We start from the raw sequence: 26,988 nt of genomic DNA, 5'->3' as shown, positions 1-26,988 counted from the left end.
CAGTTGAAAACATCGCATAAGCGACATCACCACGAGCTCGCCTTCTTGATGCTATTACCACCTTCACACACACCCAAACTGACCTTTTGATTCAGCGCTCTGACTCACAAGCCGGGTTGCGTGTTTCCAATTTTCTTGTTGAAATCTCCCATTGGATTTCTGCCAAACGCCTCCCGATTGACCTTGACACTAACCTGCTGTTCTCCTCCCAGAAATCCTACCATTAACGAGAGCCGTCAATCACCATGGCAATGGCGCACTCAATCCCGAGCAGGTCGCTCGAGCTGAAATTGCAGATGTGCCGTGTGTAAAATGTGCTGAGTCAGACTGACTTTTTGTCCGCCATCTGGGTCTGCCGGAGAAACATCTAGATAGTTGCATTATGAATTCTCCAAAACTTTGTCCGGTACTGTCGACGGCTACGCGCGCTCATTGAGAGGTTTACTCTTACATGGCACTTGTTGGACTGAGTAATCGTTCATCTGTCATCCATATGATCTTGCAGTCCGTGTGTCTGGCCTCTAAAGAATGTGGTTGTGGCATGCTTATTTGCGGCTACTTTTTTTTTTTTTTTTCTTTACGTGTTGTTTAAAGATGATTCAGACTGAATTAGAAGGAGCTAAATGTGATGTGCTCGCGTATGGGAACAGACTTACTCTTTTTTCGCTCAACAACGACTTCATTGTGATATCCTTTTTCGTCATGTTCATCCACGGACTGAATGCCTCGGGTTTTAACAGACTTTGCCCAGAAAATTGTGTTTGATTTTATTTTTTGTATAATCCAGCCATTCTCAAACCTTTTACAGCCAGAATCTACCGCCCTAAAAAATACTTAGTGCTCTTAGTACCACCATAATGACCTATATTGAAAAAAAAAACACTGGCATAGTAGGTCTGAGTGTTCATTAAAATAATATTATTGCAAGACACTGTAACATAATTTGAACATAAACATTAAAGTTCATTACAAGTGAATTGTACTTGAGCAGTGATTCTACCGAAATGAATATATCAGAATATTGACATATACTGCAATAATCCATTCTTCAGACGAGAAGAACAAAGCGAGTGACGGCCGAGCGCTTTCACAGCAACCCCCTACTGTGAAAATAAAAATATCTTTAGTCATTTATTTGAATAATGGCGAAATCTCCAGTGCAGGAAGAAATGTAATTGCTTCTAAAGTCTCGGAGGAACCTCCGTGAGTCTGCACGTTTTCAAAAATGGTGCCAAAGGAGAGTTGTGAGTAAGAACAGCATGAGGTGTGTCCTGCCGGCGATGAAACGTGACCTCATAGAGGATGCATGCGTAAGTAAGTGTCGTGCCGCGGTGCTCGGTCTCGCGGGAAAGATTGGAGATGTTCGCTGCTTTAAGAGCCGCTGGTCGCATGCAAGCATCCTTGTGTTGCCGTCAATGCTCATATTATAACAGATGTACGAGCTATTAGATTTGCTTTTATGCTAAAAAATTATAAAACAAATTAAAAATTAAAATTAAAAATTTTTTTTTTTTTAAATAAAATAAAAATAAACACAAAAAAAAGGAAATATATAAATAAAAAGCATCAGACACCAGCAAGTTTCCCTTGTGCGGCATACTTGACTGAAAGTGATAGGTGCCCCACAGTTTTTCCCTTTCTATTATAATGTTAAAGCTCTCAATGACGAGCGACCTACGATGACGTCTATGAAATCTCTGAGGGGTGACTGACCGGGATCCATTGTAAATAAGGTGGATTTCGAATATGGCAAGGAGCTTATAAGGGCCATTTGCGACTAAATTGAAAATACAAGTCCTCGTATATTTTGGTGCCATCAGAATTTCCCTTCATGCGGCGCAACTGTAAAGGCAGCATTAGTTCATACTAAGAACCACTTATCGCTTGTAAATTATGAAGAAGGATATTTCCATTGAATGGAAACAAACATCAGTGACCACAATCCGTGGAAACCTACTTCAAAATGTCACTGGGTAAGCTTAGTTTGAAAAGATTTATAAGATATGTGCAGGTCATTTGGATAACGCCGCGCAGGTAGTTAATGTTGCATGGGATCATGAATCATCCCATTATTAATTCATTATTAAATAGGAGCACTTGCATCATCAAATGAGATTTAGCCAAAAGAATGATTTTGCTTTATTATTATAGTTAGTCAACTATACAATGCTATTAAGTCTTTTTATTGTTTTGCTTGTGTTTATGACGCAGTTCAGTTCTCCGTAGACAATAATAATTCATTTGTCACTTCCCGGGGCTCGTCAAGCAATTCCTCACAGTACAAAGACTAACATACGTTGCATTCTGTCTAAAAGAGTGCAGACAAACACAATTTTCTTGTGCTTTGCTAAATAATGAAAAAAGGTTTCATATTATTGTTAATATTCCGTAGATAAAATCACAAGGCGAGCAAGGTGTGGTAAAAGTGCAGATGAGTACAACAGAACAATATCAATAGAAAGGCCAACATTTTCACAGACAGTCAAAATAGCACGACTTATTGTTTCGGAACTGCGCCCCTGAAAAGTAAAACACCATCATGACAAATATTGGCTGCCAGCAGGACAAAACACTTGCTGGGGTCAGTCAAGAATGGGATTTGATGCTACTCAAATATCTTTCGGTGGCGTTGCTTTTTTTTTTTTGTGTGTGTGTGTGTCAACCACTCCAACTTCTATTTCCCATAAATCTCCAGTGGCATTTCGTTTGTTCCATCTATGTGGCGCAATTAATGAGCCACAGCGTGTTAGGTGGCAACGTTACGAAATCGAATATTGTTCAAGTACATGTTCAAGATCCAGTATAATCTGTATTTCCTAAACGGCCTGCAGACTAAACGGGGGATTTTGTTGCACAGGTCTGTTATTACAGCACATCCTCATAAAAGATTCAAACGTTCACGCCTGCTGTAAGTGGTTTGTAGCTCACTGTGATTTTACAGTGATAGATGTGCAGAAAGCGACGCTGAGATGATTTGACACACACACACACACACGCATACTCTTCTCACACACACAGAGAGCCAGCGATGTGATCGGACTTTTAATGCGGCAGCACATAATGTCTATTCAGTGACGGAGGTGGAAGAGAGCCGTGTCGTCTGGGATGTCAAAGATGACACATTATGGAGGTGAAATGCACCAAATGTGATGAATTCATACGAGAGGTCGCCTCGGACATTTCTTTGTCATTAGCCTGAAGTGTACTTGCGCCTTCTTATACACCGGTTGGCTGTTGGACTTTTTTTTTTTTTTACTTCTCAATGACAAGTGAAAGAGCATTCTCTGTTCAGGTTTAAAGTAAGAAGTACATCTGTCCTCATGAGAAAGCTTTTAGATACTTAATTAAGAGATACAGTACTTGGATGCAGTGTGTAATGCTAATTTTACTCTTTGTCTCTATCGCGGCTTTTAAATTTGATTCAGGATCAATCATTTGGACTCGCTGGTTTCCTATAATGTGGCCTTTTCTTCATCAAGCCTCACTTCTGCACTCGTGACGATCCAATTTGCTCTTTTTTTTTTTGGAGCCCTCGCTATCAGTTCTTCCTCCACTGCGCTCGTTCACGAGATCTTTTTATTTTCGTCCTCGGTGTTGTTAATTCTGGGCAGACAAGATGAGAGGAGAGGGCCAAAGAGAAAAAAAAAATATGGATAAAGAGGGCCATAAATGAGCTGGTACAAGGAGATGATAAAATACAGGAAATAGGGAGCAGCTTTCACCCAAACATAAATATTGGCAGGGACTGAGCCTCAGGAGCTGGCCAGTGAAACTAATGTAAACATGAAAGGAATATAGAGTGGAGCGTTAATGAAAGACGTGTGGAAATGAAGTTGGGAAAACAGAATAAGAAGGCCAACGAAACTTTGAAGCAACGCAATGGAAGAATGTTATGTACTTTTTAACGTGCACTTTTTAAGCCCCGGTGGTTCTTCTTATTATTACTATAATTTTTTTTAAATTGGTGGCATGATGTGCATCATCCAGTTTAGCAGTTCCTGCCTCCATTTCCTCTCGTCTCAATTATTTAAATTTGACCTTGTTGTTTACAAATGATGACAGACCCACCATCATCACGTCACTGATCGACAAGTCGGCCAGTTTGAGATGCAGGAATGTTGTGCCACACCTTGGTCCGATCTACACCAGTGCATTGAAGAAGACCGACTCCACGTCAAACTATTAATGAGAGTTAATGGACTCTATTTTCCGGAGTACACTAGCCGGCGCATTTTTAAAAAGTGCGTTTTGCGCCGTTGTGGGTGTGAACAATGCGAACACCAATCAAAGATGCTAAATTCATTCCCTTCAAAATTTATTTATGACCTTTATTTGGGTTTTTTTGTCCTCAAGGAAAGTAATGTGATGACCACCGTGCATGGTGCGGCAGCGCCCTCTATCGACTAGCTGCCACTGGTTATAATAATAATAATAATAATAATATTCCCTTTATTAGTCCCACAATGGGGAAATTCGAGATTCGAACCCAGGCCTCCTGGGGAGACTGGGTCCTGAACGCGGCGCCTTAGACCACTCGGCCATCCTGGCATATACAGTAATGTTTTGTAAAAGCTAGCAAGGCTTTCAACGTTACTGCTATGTGTTGAGTGTGACGCTTGTACAAAGCTGCTAAACTCCAAATGCTAAAGTGGCACAACTTTCTATCCCACTCATGAGGGTCTTGCGTGAGCTGGAGCCTAGCCCAGCTTTGGGCGAGAGGCGGGATATACTCTGGAGGGATTGCCAGCCAATAGCGGGGGACAAATAGACAGACGACGACAAACACACTTTCTCTCACACTTATGGGCAACTTCAAGTTCACTATTAATATGCGTGGTGTTGGAAAGTGGGAAGAATCCGGCACTCCGCCCGGAAAAAAAAATCACACACAAGTACAGCAAGAACACGCAAACTCCACTCCGAGACTCAAATCCCAAACCTCAGAACAGTGAAGTAACATGCAAACCACGAATGTGGCATGCCGCCGTATCGCAACTACAGAATGACTAGAATGCTATTTGAGGAAAAAGTGAGGTGGAGTTTCGGAACGAGAACCAAACAGAGCAGACAGCGGAGTGGGCAAGGCGGCGCATATTAAAAGTCATCATCGTCGAACATTAATTAAAAGTTAACCACAGATGAATTGCCGTGTGATAAATTGTTTCCCTTACCATAAAACTGTGCATGCGTCTCGGAGGGGATAGAGGCCACTAAATCTGTCATCCGTGTTTTTCATGCCCTCTGCTCTTGACAGTAATGAGCCAGGCTAGTTTGATTGGCTTTTCAGCGGCTGATTAAAAATAGGTTCTTCTAATGCATGGATTTATTCTGACATTTCGTGTGCACAAATCTAATACGAGCATCAATGTGGGGAAAATAATTATTGTTTTAACACTTTGAAGCATATGTATATTCTGAAAAATAATTATTTTTATCATAGTAATAAAATGACTTTACCTTTGCTTTCTCATGACCACTAATGCTAATGGGATTCAAAACGAGAGTTGCTATGCTGTTGTTTTTCTTTCCTGTTCTGTCTTTAATTGTAATATTTTTGCCATTTATGTACGTACAAATAATTACAAGCAGTCTCAGCATGATTCATGTCATGTAGTTCCACGCCACTGTGAATTCTAACCACAATAATAAACATATTAACTGTAATAATCTTTGAAATTTGCATATAAAATCTATACAAAAAGACCAAAATAAGAAACAACGATCATACATCGTATTTATTCTGGTTTCATTAGTCATTGCGCAATGCTATTTTGCAAGTGTGTACTGCTATTTGCCATGAATGCAGTGCTTCTCAAATGGTGGTGGGGTGATGCTGAGGGGGGGTGCGTGTGACCCTGGGAAAAATGCTTTTTTCCCCTCTGTACTATAATAAAGTGTAATTGCACATCCACTCCAGTAGTTGGCAGTGGCGCTCCCATTGCCCATTGTGCACAGCGAGTATTACCTCTATGGTGGAGGTTTGTTTTGCAACAGAAAATTCTATTATTTATAATTGCGGCGCAGAGTGGGTAGTGCGGTGGGGGCACGAATTGTTGTAACAGAAAATAATAGAGAAGCTCTGCATTAATGCTAATATTATGCCTGGTCCAGACCAACCCGATTGTTACATTAACAATGTACCTTTGTGACAACGTCGAATAAAACTGATCATTGAAATTTTCACGACTTAGTGATATCGTAGCGCGACCAAATGTTCTCTGCATAATTAAAGTCCTGTCCACCTCTCTAAGCTTTTCAGCCCCACAAGCACTTAGCCTGATCACACATGTTGCAAATATTGCATACGGCATCCAACGGAGGTCGAATTGGAATGAGACAAATTGAAGAGTTGCACTCGCGGCCTCGGCTGCCAGTGTTTGACAAATTCTGCCCACAAAGCTCCGCTAATCATCGCAGCCTGTCACGGACACGCCTCTCCTCCCCAGAGAAGGAACCGTCATGTTGTTGATCTTTGCAGGCAACATCCATGTTACGTATGCTTACTTGATATACACGCATGCACAGCCGCCTTTTCCTTCACAGATACGGTATGAACTCAAACTGCGCTTTTCTGCTCCGAATGTGTGCAAACATGGCATTGTATAGTCTTTGTTAATTGTTTCTGTATTCCACAAACACACACACACACACACACGCTCATTGTAATGCTGTATAAGCATAATTGATGCAATGACTGGAAATAAACAGGCAATTTACGTGCTGGACACCTCACTGCTCGACGAGCACACACACACACACACACACACACCCACGTTGCATGTGGACAATCTCACAGAGGAGCAAGGTGGAAAAAGGGACAAGGTCAACATGCAGGGGACAAAAAAAACGAGAGGAAATTAAGCAAAGAGGCACACAGCAAATCCCGAAAAGAGACTAATCTTGCGGATGACTCACTGGACGGCTCGTTTGATGACAAATTTACAGCCGTACAAGAACTCGGAAGATTATATTAGCGCTTTCTGGACGTTTTGGGTGATGGCTGCTTTGGGACAAAACATGTTCGTTCATGTCCTGCACACGCCTGGCGAGCTCTCGCTCCCAGCGACTCGAACATTATCCACCAAAATTCGTTCTTTCAATTTGATGTTATATTTATTTACTTACTTATATAAAAAATGTTCTTCTTTATTGATGGCTCGTATTGACACTCACACACTCCTGAAGCCGATACAAGCCACTGACCTGAAAACATTTGACCGCTTTCTGACCATTTCAACAATTGATTGCCATGTATGCATTCACGATGCTTTGCTAAACAGCGCGCGTGCACGTTTGTGCGCATGTCTTTAGGCTGACCTGTAACGGCACTAATTATTAAAACGCTAGCTGTCAAAATGTGTGCTTTGCTGGCCGTGTTCTCCACTTGACTGCATTAATCTGATCCCACTTGGTCCTGTAAGCATCTGTTGGGAACAGTCATCCCGCATGAATATTAAAAGCTCACGGCCAAGTTCTGAATGCAACACAGTTAATAATAAACGAGGTCTAATAATTTAATGGATCTGCATGCTGACATATCCCAAGGGCTGCCCTTACAGTCGGCGCAAGTGCTCGCAATAAGGAAAGAGCATGAAGCATCGAGTGGGACTTGACAAATGGAGAGAAGCAGAAACAAAGACAGCAAGGAGAAACATGACTTTCCTGTGGCAACCTCCATTGTGGATGGGGTGGGAAAAAAAAAAAAAAAAAAGAGTTTTCTCAGATGGACTCATATTATCCACAGGTCCCTTGAGTCCAATTTTATGAACCTAGCAAAAATCTCATTTGAACAAGGTGACATTCCAAAAAAAAAAAAAAACACCCAAAAGGAATAATTCCAGTTGTGTAATTTTTTCACTAGCATCCTTATAGCCTGTAAACTAGAATATCGCTCAGTAGAGCAAATTCCTCCATGAAGGTTGAATGGCAAACAACCTTGTGCTTGTTCAACCACACTGCTACGGCGACGAGCAATAAGCAGCATGTCTATCCATAAGAATGCAGAAGTACATGAAAATGAATTAACATCCATCCAACCATCCTCTGTAATTGATTATCCCATTAAGAGTTGCAGCAGCTGGATCCTATCCCAGTTGATTTTGGATGAAAGGCAGACGAAACCCTGGAGTGGTCACCAGTTCATCACAGGACTCACACAGACACCGACAACCGTTTGGCGCTCATATTCACTGAAGTCAGGTGAATGAATCGCTGCACCATTAGAAAGCGCTGCATAAAATCATCATTAAAGTGCCTGTAAAGTGAAAATAAAAATGTCTTGTAAATTTGACACAGCACAGAGAAGCGCGTTAACAACCCTGCCAAATTTGAATGAAAAAAAATATATCACCAAGTATATAAATTGTGGGGAAAAAATCAAGCTAAAGCCTACACATCCCTCCATGCTTGAGCTGCAAAAAAATGCAGCATATCCGCTTAACGACTCAGACGGCTGGAATATATCCCACGAGTTGTCGCGGGCCTCAGGGATGGCCCTTATAGTAACCATCTTCGTTTTAATTTGGATTTTAATCACAAATGAATGGCCTTGTGCCACTCTTCCTTGAAGGTGAATGAAGATGATGGGTCGTGTAGGTTTTTTTTTTTTTTGGTGATCCTGATAAGTATACTAAACTATATATGTTTTATTATTTTATTTTACTATATTTTACCTGATTTTATTTTACTATATTTTACCTTATTTTATTTTACTATATTTTATTTTATTTTACTATATTTTATTTTACTATATTTATTTTATTTTACAATATATTATATTATATTATATTATATTATATAAGTGGAGTTCATGATGCAGTTTTTTTTTTTTTGTTTATTCCACCAAAATGGAACAGGGCCATAATTATTAATTGCATCTCCAGCAGTGACAGGCGAAAAATGGCTTCTCTGAAAATGTAGTGTGTATTTTTCAGGGGCTATAATGAACAAAAATGGTCCTTAAAAGGATCATGATACGTGTCAAAGTATTTGGTCTGTAAATTTGCCGCAGGAATGGCTTTGCTTGTTCTCTATCCACTGATGTATGACAAAGCCCACTTGGTAGCAAACGCCCACTGCAGTGCCTCTACTTCATTGACCATAGTGCAATACTCCATTAGCCATCTCACAGATTTCACAAGTGTAAGTGAGATTAGCTTCCCTTATCTCCTTGTATCCATTATGCAGCTCCCAGCTATAAAGCGTCTCCCTGGTCACAAAGGAAAAAAAAAAAAAAAAAAACCTCAACATCACAACAGTTTCTTTCTTCTCATTTGTGCAGTGGAAGACCGCCATGGCCATGTGCCTAATTGTGATTGACCCAGTGAAAAAGTACACGAGAATAATTTTCCAAAAGGGGTCAGACACGCTTGTTATGTCAGAAAAATAAATCTGGCAGTAGTATTTACTGCAATTTTCTAAAAAGCTCATGAATCATTCCAACGCATTGTAATACGCACACATACAAATTTCACAACTGACATCTGTATATTAAATGGCGTCATCCTTCCGAGACGTTTTCAATGCGAATGAGCATCACTTCATTTCACTAAGCGAAAGTCTGAAAGAGACAAAGAGGGAAAGTGCGGCTGAAGGGGCGAGGGAGAGAGAAGAGGTGTTGGTGTCTTGTGGGGGAGGAAATGAGTAGCGGCGGTGAGCCCGTCCATCTGGGCTGCTGGTTACAGCTCCCTGACAGGGCATCCACACTGCAAGATGTGTCGCTGTAATGTGAGCTAGTGTGGGTGGTGCAACAGGCTCTGACGGCTGCTATGATCCTGTCTCGTGACGCAGCTTTTTAGTTTCAAACAAAGCCAGGGTGCGGTTTCTTTCTTTTTGTGGGGATATCTTGGCAAAATATTTCAAGTCATGATTTCAACAATGTCACGTTTGAAAACACAATGACGACATGCAGATAAAGCAAATTTCAAGGCAAACGGGCTCAGTCTGAGATGACGTGACATCACTGTACAAAATCAATCAAAAAGGACGATGGTGTCGCCGCCGTCCGATCCTCCGAGTAGCGGGAACCATCTGAGGGACCCAAAAGTCCTTGAACCCACTACCAATTTAGTATTTTGCTTTCTTCTCACAACAGTACACGCAAGGTGAATGGCAACAAAATATGAAAAGTGGAGCTAATCATGCACATTTAGTCGTCGTTTGCTTGGACATACGGACCATATCTGTTTGTTTGTGCCGAGTATGACCTCCTGTCGAGCTGCTCTGATTTATGCGCTTTAATGCAGCCCTAATCCCGAATAAAATAGCTGCTGTTTTTTTTTTTTTTATTGTGGTCCCGGGAACCTCACGCTTGGCATTCAAATGACTCATTTAACATTTTAACCTTAGTCAGGATTTCAACGGCGAAGATGTTCATGCCCTTCACTTTGTATAGATTTTGGGATTATAAATCATGGTGATGATGATGTGATCATCTTCTCAGGTGTTTATCTGTTTTGTACGTCATGATCCAACATGAACATATTAACAACATGCAAATTATTTGTCTGTTTGACTCAGGTTGTGGTTCAGCACCCTCGCTTGTGAACCATTGCACTGCGCTTTTTCTCCGATGGTCCGTGAATTATTCATTTAAAACATGATTGACTGGCGGATTGAATTACGGGACAGATTGATCGGTGGGCTCGTAAAAAGCAATCCCGATGACCACTGAAATCTAAGTGTGACGTAAATGACTGCAGGGGGAAACCACTTTAACACTGTTATGTGCTGATGCGGCGCAGTGCAGTTGTGCCACAACACAAGCCAGAATGTTACGTTTATTTTTGGGGAAATTATTTTCACGCGGTGCTCACTGCAGGGAACGCATTCATTAAATATTATTTAATGACAGACAACAACAGTGCATTTTTTATTGTCTAAAATATTATATGTATATATATATATATATATATATATATATATATATATATATATATATATATATATATATATATATATATATATATATATATATATATATATATATATATATATATATATATATATATATATATATTTATTTATTTATATATTTAATCATGAAGAGCCTTTTAAATATTTATTTAGGTGCAATTTTGTTTTATGTCAAATAGTTTTTCTTTGAATCATTATTTAATTTAATTTTTTTTATTTTCCCATTTTATAGTGCATTGTTAGTTTTAAAGCATAATGCAAAAGTGTGTCATGTAGAATATACAGAAATATTTTGCATCACTGTGTAAACGACATAGGCAAAAAAAAAAAAAAGAAAGAATGACATGTTCTGATGTGACATCAATAAAAGTTCTGCTTGATCTCAGTGCACGAGTCTAACGTGAGACACTCGTACCCAAGAAAAACTCTTTTGGGAATCAAGAGCTGAGGTTCAGCATGTGTACTACTAATAATTTCTTTTTCTTTTCACCCCTCCCCCGCCAGTCTGTCTCTTGATATGCCTTCAGTCTCTGACCCAGAAAGTTCCAACGCTCCTCAACGTTGGAATTTCTATTTGCAAATTCACGGGCAAATTGATGTATCGGCATGTCAGCGGCATGAAGAAAGTCTGATGATCCACAACGTTGTGAAATGTCACCCAAACAATATTTATCGTCGTTTTTGGCTTTTTTTTTTGCATCAACATCATCAGCCATGTTTAGGTTTTCTTTGATCCTGACATAACACTTTGAGGTCCGCGCGTGGGCCTGCCGAGTAGCTTCTCGCCTCAAGTCAGATTCCTCACAATTGAGCATCAGCAATTCTTTCGAGTCCAGTGCACCCTTTGTGAATCGCTTTGCCAAGCCCGACCACTAAAATGATCGATTCTGTGTTTAGTTCGAGCACACCACGAGTTCCATTTCCACTGTGGAAGGATCAAATATTTAACCTCTTAAATAATAAATCCAGTTTTTGGACCGTAAACTTCAGGCGAATAGATATCCTTCACCTTCTCGTCAAAGACATTGCGAACAATTGCATGCCGCTACCTTTCTGACTGCGCTCCAGTGCACAAATCAATGCCCGAAAGACTTTCTTCGACGCAAACTTTTTTTTCACTTCTGCACCGGGTTCCAGTTATGGTCCAACGCTGTAACGCTGAGATGGGTAAAGTGTCACAGCAACAAATCTCCAGGCTTGAATGATTTGCTTGAATTAGACGTCAGTGGTGAAGTGAAGTGCATAAGCGTCGTTGCAGCCATTTTAAGCAACCATCACCACCCTCCCGGTCCGCAGGGCCACGTAACAACATTCCCGTTATCATGAGCTTTGCTCCACGAGCCCTTTGCAGCAACAAAGTCGTGTACTAACCTTTTACCAAACATTATTATCCCTGGGATGCGTCTTCGATACGGCCGTTGCCACTGAGCATGCAACTATGGCAACACCACTCGTGATTATTCTTTTTCAACATACCAACGGCATCAGTTGCTCATAATTTTTTTTTTTTTTTTTTTTTTTTTGCGGCATCAAGTGGAGTTCAGCACCACAGAGGTTTCTCATTGGATGGAACGCCACAGGTCATCGATAAATTCAGCTTCCGTCAAAACAAGAGCCGCAGTAAAGACAACATGCTGAACTCCGTGTATTACAGATCGACTTTTGCTCGGCTCTATATTGTCAGCAAATTGTGAAAAATGGATCATGACAATAGGCGCGAGTCTTGTCCGACCATCATTTAAAAAGCCTTTTAGTGTCTTCGAAGACAAAGAAAAGCAGAAAAAAAATTATATTCTAAATGCTTTTACTTTAAAATGAATTAAACCGAGCACCAGTTATTACATTTCTTTTTTTTTTTTTTTTTTTAACCGACCAGGTCTCTGACAATGAGTTAATGGGTTCATTGTTGCCGCTCGGAGATAAGGAAGTAATAATGCCGTCTCTGTAAGTGTCTTGTATCTTCAGTTATCACCAGTCTCTGCAGGCGTCGGAATATTTTTTATTTTTTTTTACCAGCAAAAAAAAAAAAAATGCCCTCCATACGTATTAGAGTCGTCATCTGCATTCTATGGCTGCGGCGATGGTGATTGCGCAAATGTTTCTGTTGCTCAGCACATTGATAATGACCACTCTAATCAGTGGATGATCAACATTCATCAAATTTCTATACATGGAAATATTGGTGGCAAGCCACGAGAAAATTGGGCATGTGTGTGTGTGCGTGCGTGCGTGCGTGTGTGTGACTGAAGCAAAACAATCTACATCCGCTTTCCTAAGTGCTTGTACCGCTTTATCCCACACGGTTCGAGTCTGCAGCCATGTGTTGTGTTCTTGTCGTTTTTTTTTGTTTTTTTTTTCTATTTGTGCCTTTGTTCATTTGAGTGGACATGCCCTCCTTCTGCTCTGGAGTAATCCTAGATTACACTTCGATATCGAGTGTGTGCATGTCATCCCCTCTCGTGTGCTTTTTTTTTTTTTCCCCCGACTGCGTGTTCCTTTTAATCTTGTGTCCATTTACTTTGCAATCACTGACCTCTTTGCTTCTGTAAATTGTTGTGAAATTCTTCAATCTCTCTTCCACCAAAACACTAATAAGATCTCAGATTTTCACGGGTTGTGTGCACTCAACGTCAACTAGAGATCCTGACCCATATCACTTCCAATTTAGGGTGACAGAATGGAAAGAAAGGCTTTATACTCTCGGGGAGCGCTTGGAGAAAGTGAAAATTATGAAAGCGTAATCACGGTAACACTATTCGCCAGTTTGATTTTCACATATTCAAGACTCATCTTGGCATCTGCCGTGTGAAGCTTGAGAGTTTTTGCATGTGGGGGGTGGCGGGGTGCAGCAAAACACTGTTTGTATAATAGAAGATGCTGTTTGCATATTGCAGGATCATTACAAGAGCCCTCTTTTTACTGTGTGCTATAAACCCTGAAGCATAAGTCTTTAATAGAGGAGAAGAAAAAAAGGCTACGTGAGCAAGAAAGCAGTCATAAGCGTGTAGAAGTAGTTGTGTTTTTTTTTTTGTGCAAAAAGCAATAAATAGCAACTTGATGAAATATACTCCAACCCACCACGATATTTTGACCACATAGGCCAACATTTCTGACTATACAACAAGAGGCGGGGTGGCCATTGGGAATATATGCGACAAAGCCGTTCAGACTGTGGTCGCTTTGCAGAAAATACAAAATGAATCTGGTGTAGGACCACATATGAAAGCGGAACCAGGTCTGATTTGAAAAAATGAGATAGAGCTAACATACGGGTTTAAAAAAAAAAAAAAAGTGTGCAGTGTGAACCTAAAATGGCGGATGAGACTCGATCTTCGTAAAGTCCAAACAGCGAGGTTATTATTGTAGAAGTGCACACCATCATAAGAGGAGATGTTTGTAATATTTTCGTTGCCCCAAAAAAAAAAAAAAAAAAGAATACGCAGCCGGTTTATCTTATGAATAAGTTTGTTTATTTACCAAAACTATGCATTGTAATATTTGTAAAAGACTGCTTTTGTAACTTAGTTCTTGTATTGGATCAAATTATCTTGAGCAAACGGTTACAATCTTATCTTCTGGATCTCTTATCAATCCTGATGAATTTCTTAAATCAATTCTAATCCGTGCCTTCCCACGTGCCTTGATTTCACAGCATCTGCCTTGCACTCACAATGAGTTTACTAGTTTTACTCTGAACAAAGCTTTGCCGTGTTTGAATCTCACAAAGTATGTGAGGAACAGCGCGTTCACGCGTTAGAGCTAACCAATAAAGAACGCTTGTTGGGGGGGGGGGGGGGGGGGGCGATTCTCAGCTCCAGCACGCATGAGGCAGTCACGCTCAAGTGTGCATTTTCTCAAGTCACTTGGCAAAAATGTGCACTTGGGTTGGCATGGCCACTGTACCCTACTGGCTGCCAGCTGTCACTCACATAGATGGAAGATAAAGAACAAGGCGAGGGTGGGGTGGGGAGGGGGGGGGTTGAGATGAAGAGAGCGGTGAAGATGCGAGGACACAAGCCCCGGGGCGTCCTCTCGCTCTCGTGCTTTCTCATTTTGTCTTTGACGATAACAAAAAAAAACAAAAAACATGGCAGCTAAAAGGAGCGAGGTTGACTTCTGGGGGGGGGGGGGGGGGGGGATACAATGCAGAAGGAAAATGGGGAGAAGGAGACGGAAAGTAAATAGAATCATTTCTCACGTTAATGGAAAAATGGGCTCACTAAATATGCGGGTCGTAGCACAGTTATTCAAATGCATGGATTGGAATCACTTCGCCATGGTAGTAACCACGCAGAATTATGTGCGCTTTGTTTGCAGAGGACAACAGGTTTACTCAACGCCTATTAAAGTATTCATTATAGTACTCGTCTGACTAATTAGGGAAGCCTTTCCCCGCTGTGCAATAAGATGCTAAAAGTAAATTTTAGCTAGCTTTAGAACAAACTTGCACTGAATCCTTTCAAACGCGCTTTTGCACTAATTAGGTTAGCAGCTTCGTGGCTCATTACGTCCGCTATGACAAAGTGTGCAGGGGGGAAAAAAATTTAAAAAAAAGCTCATTGTGGAAACACATTAAACTAAACAAGAGACGCTATGAAGATTTCGTTATTACCAAATTGATCATGGCTATCGGTATTTTGTATTAATAGCTGTAATAACAAAGTGGAATAATCTAGCAGGGCACAGCACATGGGCAAATTTCTCCGTTTGCTTTCCAAGCGAGACTCAAACACGTTATCCTCAATTGGAGCGGTGAAAAGAAACCAACGCGCTAAAGCAAAGACGCAAGCATTAAGCAATTCTCTAATCTGTTTACATGTCGTTATGTCACTACAATGATTTCCAAACAACTTGTTAGCATGGCAACAACAACAACCTCATCCTGATAGCCGCCAATGCTATCGCTGATAATACGCTGCACCACAGATTACAAACCGGAGGAAGCGTCGGAGTGGTGTGTTCTCAGATATCCCAAATCATGTATGAACAATAAATATAATAAATCCTATGAAAATTTCCCATTTAATATGAGACTACCAGCCGAGTAAAAAAAAAAAAAAAAAAAAATGGCTCTTTGACGTCTTTAGCCGTCAATGGTAGTGAATGAGTTAATGAGCTAAACATCAAGGTTGGATTTTCTGTGAAAATCAAACGTCATCATCTCATTCGATTCTCATGATGTAGAAGAAGCTAGCACAAAGCTAGATTTGGTTCAAGTGTCGCATTGCAAATGCGAAACGTCATTCTTTCCCTCATCAACCGGACCAGGAAACACAAATGAAAACGGGCAGGGTGCTGTTCTATTAATCATTCAGTCTGGTGTGTGGAAATAATAACGGTCAAGCTCTTTCATGGAAATGATTTCCAATATTTACACGTTTACAAAAGGATGAAGATATGTGAGCGATGTTTAAAATTCTAGCTTTTTTTTTTTCATACAATTGCAAAGTATTCTGTTGGAGGATTTCAAAACCTTGTTTTCAACAAGCTTTACGGGTACTTCAAAAACACGCTTGTTAGATTTATTGAAGATGTTTTAATAGTCCATCAATGTGAATGAGCGTGTAAATATTGAAGTGGACGTGCTCAGAAAGGGTCCAAATATTTTGGACATTGATCTTTGAAAAGCGCATTCACTACATTTCTCTCTTGTGTCATTGGCAGCCAAAAGATAGCCATTCATCATTTTTTTTTTTTTTTGTGCAGGGAATGTGAATGATTTTGGGCTTTGCTATGCGACGTTGACGACACCATCTTGCTAACACGCTAAAATGAAATGTGCCACTTTTGAGCACATTTTCAAAAGATGCATCGGTTCTGGACCACTAGTGATGATGACATCACATTACGCAATCACTGTTAATCAGCAATAGCTTTCCCCCCCCAAAAAAAAACACACGTTAAAGACAAAAAATAAATAAATAAATGCTCCAGCTTAATATATGGATCTATAAGAGGCCACGTTTTAGCCTAAAACCACAGTAAGCGGTTATATGAGCATTGCAGCTGATGTACTCCGAGAAGGACGTGCACATACTGCATGAGTGAAGCAAGCAGGGGAGGGAAGGTAGCTGATGTTTGCTTTTCTTTTTTTTTTTTTTAACTGAAATTGTTCCATCTCTCATCTATGTTTGTGAGATTCTACTTTAAAACAGATCACGATAACAGACTCGAGAGGTTTAGGTATTGGTTGATTAGGCTGTAACAACGCATAGAATTCCGGTTATCGTCGTCATCAGTAGCCTTCGACCATTTTTGTCAGACGTGTGCATGGATGAGTCTGCATTTCTGTTGGACAAAATGTTGAGAGGCACGCTGCTTTCTGCATCGACTGTGTTCACTGAGGCGCAGTGGAAAAATTTAGGCTGCAGATGGGAACGATGTCGCATTTTGGAGGGGGGGGGGGGGGGGGAAGATTCTGTCGTTGGTAATTTGTGGGGATGTTCATGTTTGACAGTCATTGAAGAGCTCTTGTTGTACATATATGCGTGCAATTTGTCAAACAAACTAGGTCACACTTTAGCCGTTTACATGTTCCCTAGCAAGGTATACGATGGACATGTCACCGGCCACTTCATTAGGTACACCTACATGAAGAGCAATATTGGACATTTGTTTGGTTATTGAAGTTAAGCCGTGGTAATTTGTTGCCCTGCTTGTGTGGCTACAGAAGCTGTTCATTTTCCATAACGTTTGTTGTCCTTCATTAAGGCAAGAGAATGCTTTTTTTTTTTTTGCTATAATCCACATTTCATAAAAACACTAACAAAAAAACTAAAGAAAAAGAAAAGTAAGGAAATTAATATTTTTCTAAAAAGAAGAAAAATAAAAGATCTAAAAATGTTTACAAGACCTTGATCAAAGGTATGTGGGCGGAAAAACAACATTATAAAAGGATTTAAAAGTGTTTATATTTTGAATGCCAACTTTTTTCATTTTCCATTGATGTGCAGCATAACAGCTAAATGCCGCTTCACCATATTTACTTTCAACTCTTGCCTCAACTGCCCTAGACAGTGACACAATACATGAATTGAACTGCTGTCATTTGGGCATATTGATCAATACAGCTGTGCGTCATCTGCATAAGCATGAGAGCCAACGTTGGCTTTCTGAAGCATTTGACCCAAAGCTTACGTCCGGTGTTCAGTGGGCATCCAGATCATGCCCGTATCCCATCGCCCGGGCGAGGACCATTATTCTGTGATGGTTTGACCTAGTCGCATAAAGTCCAGTTTTTCTCAAAAAAGGGCACCTTAAAAGTATATTATTAATGGTATGACATCGTAAATCAAGCTGTGTCGCGATACAGCTCAACCAATCAGAAGCTGAACCAATTAGAGAAACTCAAATCGGTGTTCAAGATTGCGAAGGCATTGGATGAAATATTTGCATGCATGCCAACACGTCCAAGCGGAAAATTGATTGGATAAAAATGAAATTAACGCACACACACAATGTTTGTCAAGACACATACTATGAAATGAACAAAAAAAAAAACAGCTGCAAAGAAATTAAGACCATTTCCTGTAAATTGTAAATGAAAGTCTGCGCTTGTGGCAGACGTCCAGAGAATACCTCCCCGACTGTCAATCAACATGGGCAATTGATATCTTTTAATTTAATATGACTCGGCAATGTGCAAAGGTCTGACACTGGGTTGAACCTCAAAGAATTGACATCACTATAACCTTCCATTAATAAATCGTATTTCATGCTGACTTCCAATCAGCAGACTAAACATGTCAATTAGAGAAGTGTTTTCACCATTTTTCTTCATTTGCACAGGAAGGATTTAGGTTTGCTGATAGAGCCACTCCCAATCTGCCGAGTAAATAGCACTCATAAAACTCACGTCTGCCGCACAGGATGGCAGCAGGTTTACAATATATGTCGGAATAAATCTATGAAAGGCAGCCTCGCCGAGTCTTTCTGCAATGACGCCACATGTGCGAGAGGATGTGATGCGTTCACTGCCATAGAAATCAAGCAATCGGGGAGTTATCATCAGGAAGAAAACCTGTTTTATGGAAACAAGAGAGCGCTTTTTTTTTTTTTTCTTTTGAAAGAAACGATGCTCTTTTGGCTGGAGGTCTCGCTGAACCTGTAGTTCAATAAGCTGTTTACCCTGCAAATGTGCAGCAGATGAATTTGTCACCAAGGTCTAATATGGAGGCTGTCCAGCTCAGCACAGATGCCGCTAGCAAGGGTACCAACATCAACCTCCTTTCCTCTCTCTTCCCATCCTCCTCTCGCTTGGACTTTAAAGCAAAGCAGAAGAAAGCAGTGTTTCTGCTCCTGCAAATTGCCAAGGAAGGGCTTTTATTTGCACGGCAAAAGCAGTGAATTCAAATACTTTGACGAGCCTCGTGTCAATGAACATACGACAACAAATATTTTTCCGGTAATCAGATCTCAGTTGAAAGTGCGGCGGATGAGATTTCCACATTATTGGGAAAATTAGAAAGCAAACATTCGTACACATATTGTGAAATACTGGAACCCCCCCCCCCCCAATTCCTGGAACATTTCAGGGAGGTTCACAAATATGTGGAAAATGGAATGAGACATCAATAAACTCAGGTGTCCTCAAACACCAGGCCACGGCTACCTTGACTTTCGTTTTCGACCTTTCGGCTTGCTTTATCGCAGTTTTAATTGACCAACGCCACCGCAAAATCATATTCAGTCGCTAATGTCAGACGCTAACAAACTGATCGTTAATTACGCCGTCATTGTATGGCATGACCCAATTTCTGGGGTTAGTGGCGACTACGGGCTAGCCGCTAGCTGTTAGCATTAGCAACAAGTGCTAGCTCTCCCACCTCCAAACACTGAATGCCGGTCCGCAAAAGTTATAAAGTAGTATAAACCAGTCCGCGACAGGAAAAAGGTTGGGGATCCCAGATTTAGTCTAAAATTGAGTTATTCCATCTCAAATAATGTGTAATAACACATGCCTTGAGTGATTCAATTCAAATCCAGTGTGGTCGTTTATAAGTTGTACAAATTCTGTCAGTGCCCAAATAATTCCTTTATTTATTTATTTATTTATTTATCAGTACATGTCCAATATTTGTTCCCGTAACTATAATTATGGAAACCTCAATAGCAAACTATCTCTCATTGGCTCTGTTTTAGATTGACGTATTCCAAACAGGCCGTTCATTTTATTCTAAAATCCAAGGATGAAGAAAGTATTGCTATCCATGGATTGCTACGATTTCATATCCCCAACATCACCCACAACGAACGATCCATCTTCCTTGGCAACAAAGAGGCACTTGCGTTGTTATAATGACTGTGTTGTCATGGAAAAAAAAAAAAAAAATGCCTTAAAGGCAGAAAGTTCGGATGTTCCCGGCGTGATTAAGAAGCACTGACAGAGGGCAGACAGTTTGCAGTTTTGTAGAGCTCAAACTGCATCACTTCTGTCTGATATACTAAAGTTGCTGTGAGGCAAGACTGACACTTAGTAAATGTGCAGAAGGTATCGGGCACTGGTGCTATCTTGTTCCTGTGAAACCTTTAAAGCGCAATTTTCTTTTTCCATTGTGTACAAACAACTTGCTGGAAAAAGACCAGGGTAAAGCGATCGGGATATCAGTCAAGCGTCAATAACTTGCATCTTCTTTTTACATCAACATCAAATTCCAATGATTTTGAATGCAGCTCTTTACTTGTCACAATAGTCAGTCATCTGAGACAGGATGCCAAGTAAAGATCCAGATTATTTATGAACTAAAGCCCAGATGTATTCCTTAATTGTTCCCTAAACATCAACCAATAAAAGAAGACGCAAAAAAGAACACATGAAGAACCACGGCGACCGTAGCAAGTCGCCTGCTACTGCATACAGACTAACTCAAATTCAATGCAGCACATTTTTATTTTCCATGTTAACAGTTCAACCTTGGCAGAGGTTTTTGCTCGACTGAGTGTTGTTTTAGTAATGAGATGCAAAGACAAGACCGACTAATGACCAGCCATCTTTGTGTCTGAGCTCCTCACGCAATTGCAAATTTCAATCGCTTGCATATCTATTGATGTATGAATAAAGCATGCAAATCAATTCGGCAGCACTCTGCAGCATGGCAGCCGAGGTGCAACTGAGGATTTTATTTTTTAAGATGCCAGTAATCAAGGCCGCTCTCCGTGACTGCCAGGCGTTGGGCTCGGCCCTCCAACGTCCAAGGGTTGCCCACCCGAGAATATCTCCTCCAACTTTGACAAGATGGTCTCCTTTGGAGACGCCATCTGTTTGTCTAACACCCGTTTGCGATGTAGGTACATGCAGGTTATGTCAAGTTATTGCAGAAAGCCTGCTTCCATCTACTGAAGCCTTTTATTCTCTCCCAAATCTTCGGCGTTCCTAATTTTTTTTCATTGGAAGTGCTCATTTGACAATCATGATTTTAGACCTTTTTTTTTTTTTCTGGTCACGCTGAGACAGTAATGATTAGTTGGATTGATCTGATTAAAATCGATGCATTGCGTGCTGTAAAATCAATTCACCTCATTGTCTTTACGTTTTATGTATCGCTTGCAACAAAGACGCAAAGCAAAAATGCATGCACTGAAACCCACTTTTCCTATTGGGTGCCTTTTTTATTTATTTATTTTATGCTGATTCAGCAAGCCCAAAGCCCCTCCCTGTTGTTCTGATTGGCAATCTCTGTTGATTTCATCCACCAGTGTCATAAAAACAGGACAGTTTTACCATCTTAATGACAAGTTAATGGTGAGAGGGAGCGGGGCCGCTGCTGCAGGACTGATTTATGCAGTATTTCTGCTCGCGTCCATCACGGCAATCAAACGGGTACCTGGTGTTGGGGGCGTGGCTTTTAAGGGGCAGCATGAACCAGACATAACTCATGTGACCAACTGGACTAGAATTTATATTTCTAGCAGTCGCAGGTTGGTAATGATTTTTTTTCTGGGCGAAACCTAACTTTCCTTCACCAAACAGGCTTGCACTCACATGTCAACTTATATTTCGATGATTCAATGTAATGCATCTTTGCTTTTTAAACGCACGTACAACAGGCCTATTCGGATCACACCGTCAACCCCGCCAGCTAAACCTGCAACCTCAATCAAGTGGTCTGGCACAAGCAAAAAAAGTCGACTGGATCAACCCCCCCTCCCCCACCCCCCCTTTCCCACAAAACAAAAGGTGCCAAATAGTGCTTTGACGTCTGCTTGCAATGCACAAAAGAAGGAGCGAATTTGGGCAGACGGAATGACGAACACAATATTGGCAGTGCACGCACGTCAATCAAGTTATCACCTACCGGAGGGATGGAGGCAAAGATGCTGTCGCTCTCTTTCTGTCTCGGGTGCAAAGACGCTCGCGTGACGGGTCCCTCGCGGTGCTTCCGAGCCAGGTGTGACCGCAAGCTCGGCTAGTTGTATTCCCATATGTTGTCGCCGGCTCGATTAGGAATGCTCCGGTGGATCGCTCACTGGCTGGTCCGCGTGAACGCGAGCTGCCAGCGATGCTCCCTCCGCCCCTGAATCTCCTCGATGCGGCACTGGACTGCCTACATGCTCGTAAAAACGTGCACCGGCCAACTTATTATGGCAATTAGTCGCCGGAGCCTGCCGTGCTCGCTCATGCGTGCCCTTTGTGGGATTGCAAAAAAAAAAAAAAAAAAATGCTGGCGCTCTATTGTCACAGAGGAGAGGCGAGGATGCAGCTCGAGAGACGCAGAAATGTGTTTTATTTCCTTCAGAGAGAAGAGGCAGACTGAAGCGTAAAGGATGGAGAGGATTAACGGTGAAAGAGGCACACAGCTCCCTCCCTCCCGCTCTCGTCCTCTCTCCCTCCTTCTCTCTGTTTTCTATGCCTAGACACATGCGACTTTGTGAATGAATCAGAATCTCATCACTCTACAGGATTTGCATTGACTCCAGAAAACCAGCTGCATTATGTTCATGCGATTGTGCTTTTTTTTTTTTGCATTTCCCACAATTGGATACACATCTGCCACAGTCTCCAGAGTGATGTGGACCACTGCTCACTGAAGGAGGGACTGGGCAGAGTTGGGGGGCTTGCAGTACAATCCCCACTGGTTGGAGATGAGATTTGACGCCTCGCATGATTAAAAAAAAAAAAAAAAAAAAAACAAGACCTGTCATCTTAAAGGCTTGCGATGAATCGGCTTGCGTAATTATATGTTGGTATACACCTCCTCGCTTTTATGTGATCCTTGTTTTTTCTTTTGCTCTAATGTGTTGGTTGTGAGAAAACAAAACAGGCTTCTCAATTTATAAGACAAGCCAAAATCCCGCAGAAAAGACAAGCAAAGATCCGAATGCTCCTCAAAGCACAATGCAGAGCATCAGCATATGCTATCAATGATTCAGCAGGTCTAAAAAATGAAAATGGAGCTACTCGAGTGCTTGTGGCGCATCCGTCAAGTTCATACCTCTGCGTATGAGCGAGAGCCTCGCAATGTGATGTGAGAGGACGACAGCGAAACGACGACAATAACATTAGCCACGTGAGCAAGGCCAAGAGACTTTTTTTGGAGTGAGTCACAGGGAGATGGAGCTTGACACCGAACTGTGAGCGAAACAGAGTTGGATGGCGCTCTGAATCATCATCAACTGGCAAACTAAAAGAGCAACTTGTGACGAGACAGTCGTGACAATGTCTTAATGTCTTGTTCGGATGTGTTGCTTGTGTTCCGGGGGGGGGGCGCCGCCAGGGATTTAGGGCACCACCAAAAAAAAAAAACTTTGGGTCCCACAATTTCATGTCATATATAGAAATGATAATTTTCCACAGCTTGTCATGTGCGCTTACAATCATGATCACTTTTCTCCCTTACATAACGCCTGCTTGTGTTTATCTTTATGAGTCACTTTGTAGCTTGTGTGATTTTCTGTACGACTTCCTCCATTTGTGCCGATTGAATTTGCGTGCCACTAGCGATAAGACAGAGGAGCTGCTTTACATTAGATGATGATGTAAATATAATGATTTGGGGTATTGGATATGTAACGATGATTTTTTTTCCCTCAACCTCAATAGAGCCACATTAAAAACAACGCACATCACCACCAAACAAAAAAAAAATGCCCCAATAGGCGTATTCTGAAATCCGAACAATCTCATCTCAAATTACTCACGAATTTTTGCCCGTTTAGTTGAACACAAAACTATGATTGTGTTGTAAGAATGTCAAATGTTTTGGCTGTCACGGTAACTTGCCGGAATGGATACGAGCAAAGATTCATTATTTGTAGTGGATTTGTCATGTGTTGCTGCACACTCGTCGTACAAATTCATTACAAAAAATGCACAACTTATTTATAACGCGAGCAAACTCACGGGTGCACCAACAGCATCTTTTTTTTTTTTTTTGGAAGGGCACTTGAGTTTGGTAATACCAGCTCAATAATAACTCCAGTAAGGTCGAAAAAAAAAAAATAATAAAAAAATAAATAATAATAATAATAATAATAATAAGTGTAATAAATAGCATACAACAAACAACAGCAGTCGACAACATGCTAACCCCCGGATTACTTTATTGCCTCAAAAAAAAAAAAAAAAAAGGACTGATGCTTTAGTTTTGTTACATTGGCAGATGTCCTAAACTGCTTTCCTAGATCCTTTCTCAATCGATTGGACGTCAGTCCATGAGCTATTATGGTGGTAAATACAATTTATCATCAACAAATACTTAGCCATCTAATTGGCCATCTGAGTTTATTTAGTATGCATTTTGGGATATTATTTAAAGCTTGGAGTGTGTCTGACGACACATCCAGAAGTATTTCGTTTGCAGTATGTTAAGTATCAGGAACAAAAGGCGGCTGCGATGATCATGTTCAAAGTCACCTTTCCCCCCTCTTAATCTGGAAGAGAGCTCAGCATGCAAAACCCGGAAAAGGAGCGAGTGTAATATCTGACCGCCCATGTGACATTTAGTTCATTATTCTCTTCCCTACTGTCGCCATTGTCCGTCTATGCCGCTTTACCCCCCTTATCTTCCCCCCCTCCCTCTGTGCCGTCTCAGTGGGAGTAGGAGTGTAATTATGCAGTCAGACAGTGTTACAGTGTTTACAGACGCAAAAGTGCCTTAATTTATTCCAACTGTTAGCAGTAATTCCCCGCTTTAATTTATAGCTCGTCCTCCCGTTGGGTAAATGGGAGAAGCAGATAGTGGGAGTGAGGCGTGGAGCGTATGGATGTTATTTAAAGAAGAGAGTTCAAAGCGGCGCTGGTGGTGTAGCGGAATATTGGCCTGACTTTTGTGGCCTCGGTTCCCACACGGAGGCAGCGTGGATGTACAGGAAGCGCGTACGGGAATCTGTTCGCTATGTTGTTCGACGGACTGTCGACAATTCCGCTCTCCACGACCTTAAATAAATAAATCGGACAGAAAATGGATCCACGGATGTGACTGATTTTACAACATGCCGTTTCTTGTCTCTTATTGGTTCTGTGTCATCATGGAAAGGAGTTAATGAATGTACAAATGTACGTCTTCAAGAGCTGCGTTGCCCTTCTTGTAATTGTTCTGCTCAAGTCCTTTGCCAAAACGGATGTCTTACTAGGACATTTATGACTGAGGCGTTTAACCATGCCTGCAGAATCATGCCAAGAAATGACACTTTGTCATTACTGTCAGCTAATAAACACTTAGAGGCACCGCTCGGGCAATCATTCACCGAACACAATGACTCGATATGAAGTGTACATTTACTGCAGTGTTTCCTTAAACTTCAAAGCCGCTGTAAAGCTGCGCCCGCTGGTTGGAAAAATGGCATCAATAACCTCCACAGAGCCCATTCACAACCGCTACATTGGTTCTTATTGACATTTTCGAAAGCAGAAGGAGGTGGGACACAATACCTTAATGAACGGGCTAAAACACTTACGTCAAGATAGGCGAGATAAACAACCCACTGGGCTTCAGGCTCGGAAGCGGGCCTTCTCACAGCGTGAGAGTACACTATTGATATTTGAAAAAGGAAAGGCAGACGAGTTCATGTCCAATTGAAAAAAAAAAAAGTAAAATGTCAGCTCAAGACCGCGCAATCATTTCTAACCAGTAAATGTACGATGATTGTAAACTAAGCAAGTTTAAAAAAAAAAAAATGGAGACGGACACCAATTAAAAAAAAATACATATTGCTCATTAGCATCAGAAAGAGATTTGAATGTTGTCAAAATACAAGTCAAAGAAGATGATTTTAGCGGGATAATAAATTAGCAGCATGTCAGCGCATTCCTCAAGACGGCATGAAAAATGCTCCCTGGAGTCGGCCCTGATTTATTTATTTTTTTTTGGGGGGGGGGGGGGCGCCGCTAAAACGGCGCATCCAGGATATGCTAAGTAAGAATTGAGTGCCTTCAATGACAGCATGCCATAGCTACATATAATTTCACATTCAGTAAGAAAGGAATGGTTTTAAAGTGAAATGCTGTAATGTCATAAGAACTAATCAAGAATTTAATCAAATTCAATTTTAAATGAATAATTAATTAGTTCATGATAAAATTAATAATAGCGCAGTCAGTCCCAAATGTAAATGTTTTTAATGTTCTCACCAACATACTTTTTAAAAATTGAATTTTCCCCAAATCTTGTCCTTGCCCTGTAAGTTCTTTCAAGATACTTGGTATTCCCTTTCTTTGCTTTTAAATGGTCAAATTATTTTGTTTGTAAATAAATTTAATAGTTGTTTTTTTTATTATGTGAAGCACATTGAGGTACTTTGTGTATTAAATGTGTTATACGAATCAAGCTGCCCTGCCAAATATTTTCATTGTAGTGTCAACAATAAATTGATTAGCTAGTTAATATAGTATATATATTAGTGACCAATTCTAGAAACCACCTCGTATGAATACGTTAAAGTAATAATAATAGCGCTAATTATATTCCGTTCCGCTCTGGCTGTAACTGCATTGATGGCAAGAACAACTCTGCCAATTCCAAGACAGTTTTGCGTTGCGAGTTTCACTTTTGATATTGTATCGTTACAGCCCAAAGGGAAACGTTTAATGAGCCACATTATAGAGAGGAACACTGTACAGTTTATTTGCTTTCTCGC

The 26,988-nt window shown here is 40.9% G+C and overlaps 1 protein-coding gene across 5 annotated transcripts in view; it reads right to left on the bottom strand.

Annotated features, from left to right (window-relative positions):
- Positions 1 to 26,988, bottom strand: part of flrt1a (fibronectin leucine rich transmembrane protein 1a) — a 48,586-nt gene that overhangs the window by 13,348 nt on the left and 8,250 nt on the right. Inside the window, exon 1 of one of the 5 annotated variants that reach the window (XM_088279965.1) lies at positions 22,209 to 22,687. The exons of the other annotated variants lie outside the window; for them this stretch is intronic. The gene's annotated coding sequence lies outside the window, so the exon portion shown is untranslated. Of the gene's footprint in view, positions 1 to 22,208; positions 22,688 to 26,988 lie in introns of those variants that run through there. 5 annotated transcript variants of the gene reach the window in all.

The sequence above is a fragment of the Idiotropiscis lumnitzeri genome, chromosome 17 (assembly GCF_059441095.1).
Source record: "Idiotropiscis lumnitzeri isolate Australia: NSW breed Sydney's pygmy pipehorse chromosome 17, RoL_Ilum_1.0, whole genome shotgun sequence".
Taxonomy (NCBI): Eukaryota; Metazoa; Chordata; class Actinopteri; order Syngnathiformes; family Syngnathidae; genus Idiotropiscis; species Idiotropiscis lumnitzeri.
This window is presented reverse-complemented; position numbering and strand designations above follow the sequence as displayed.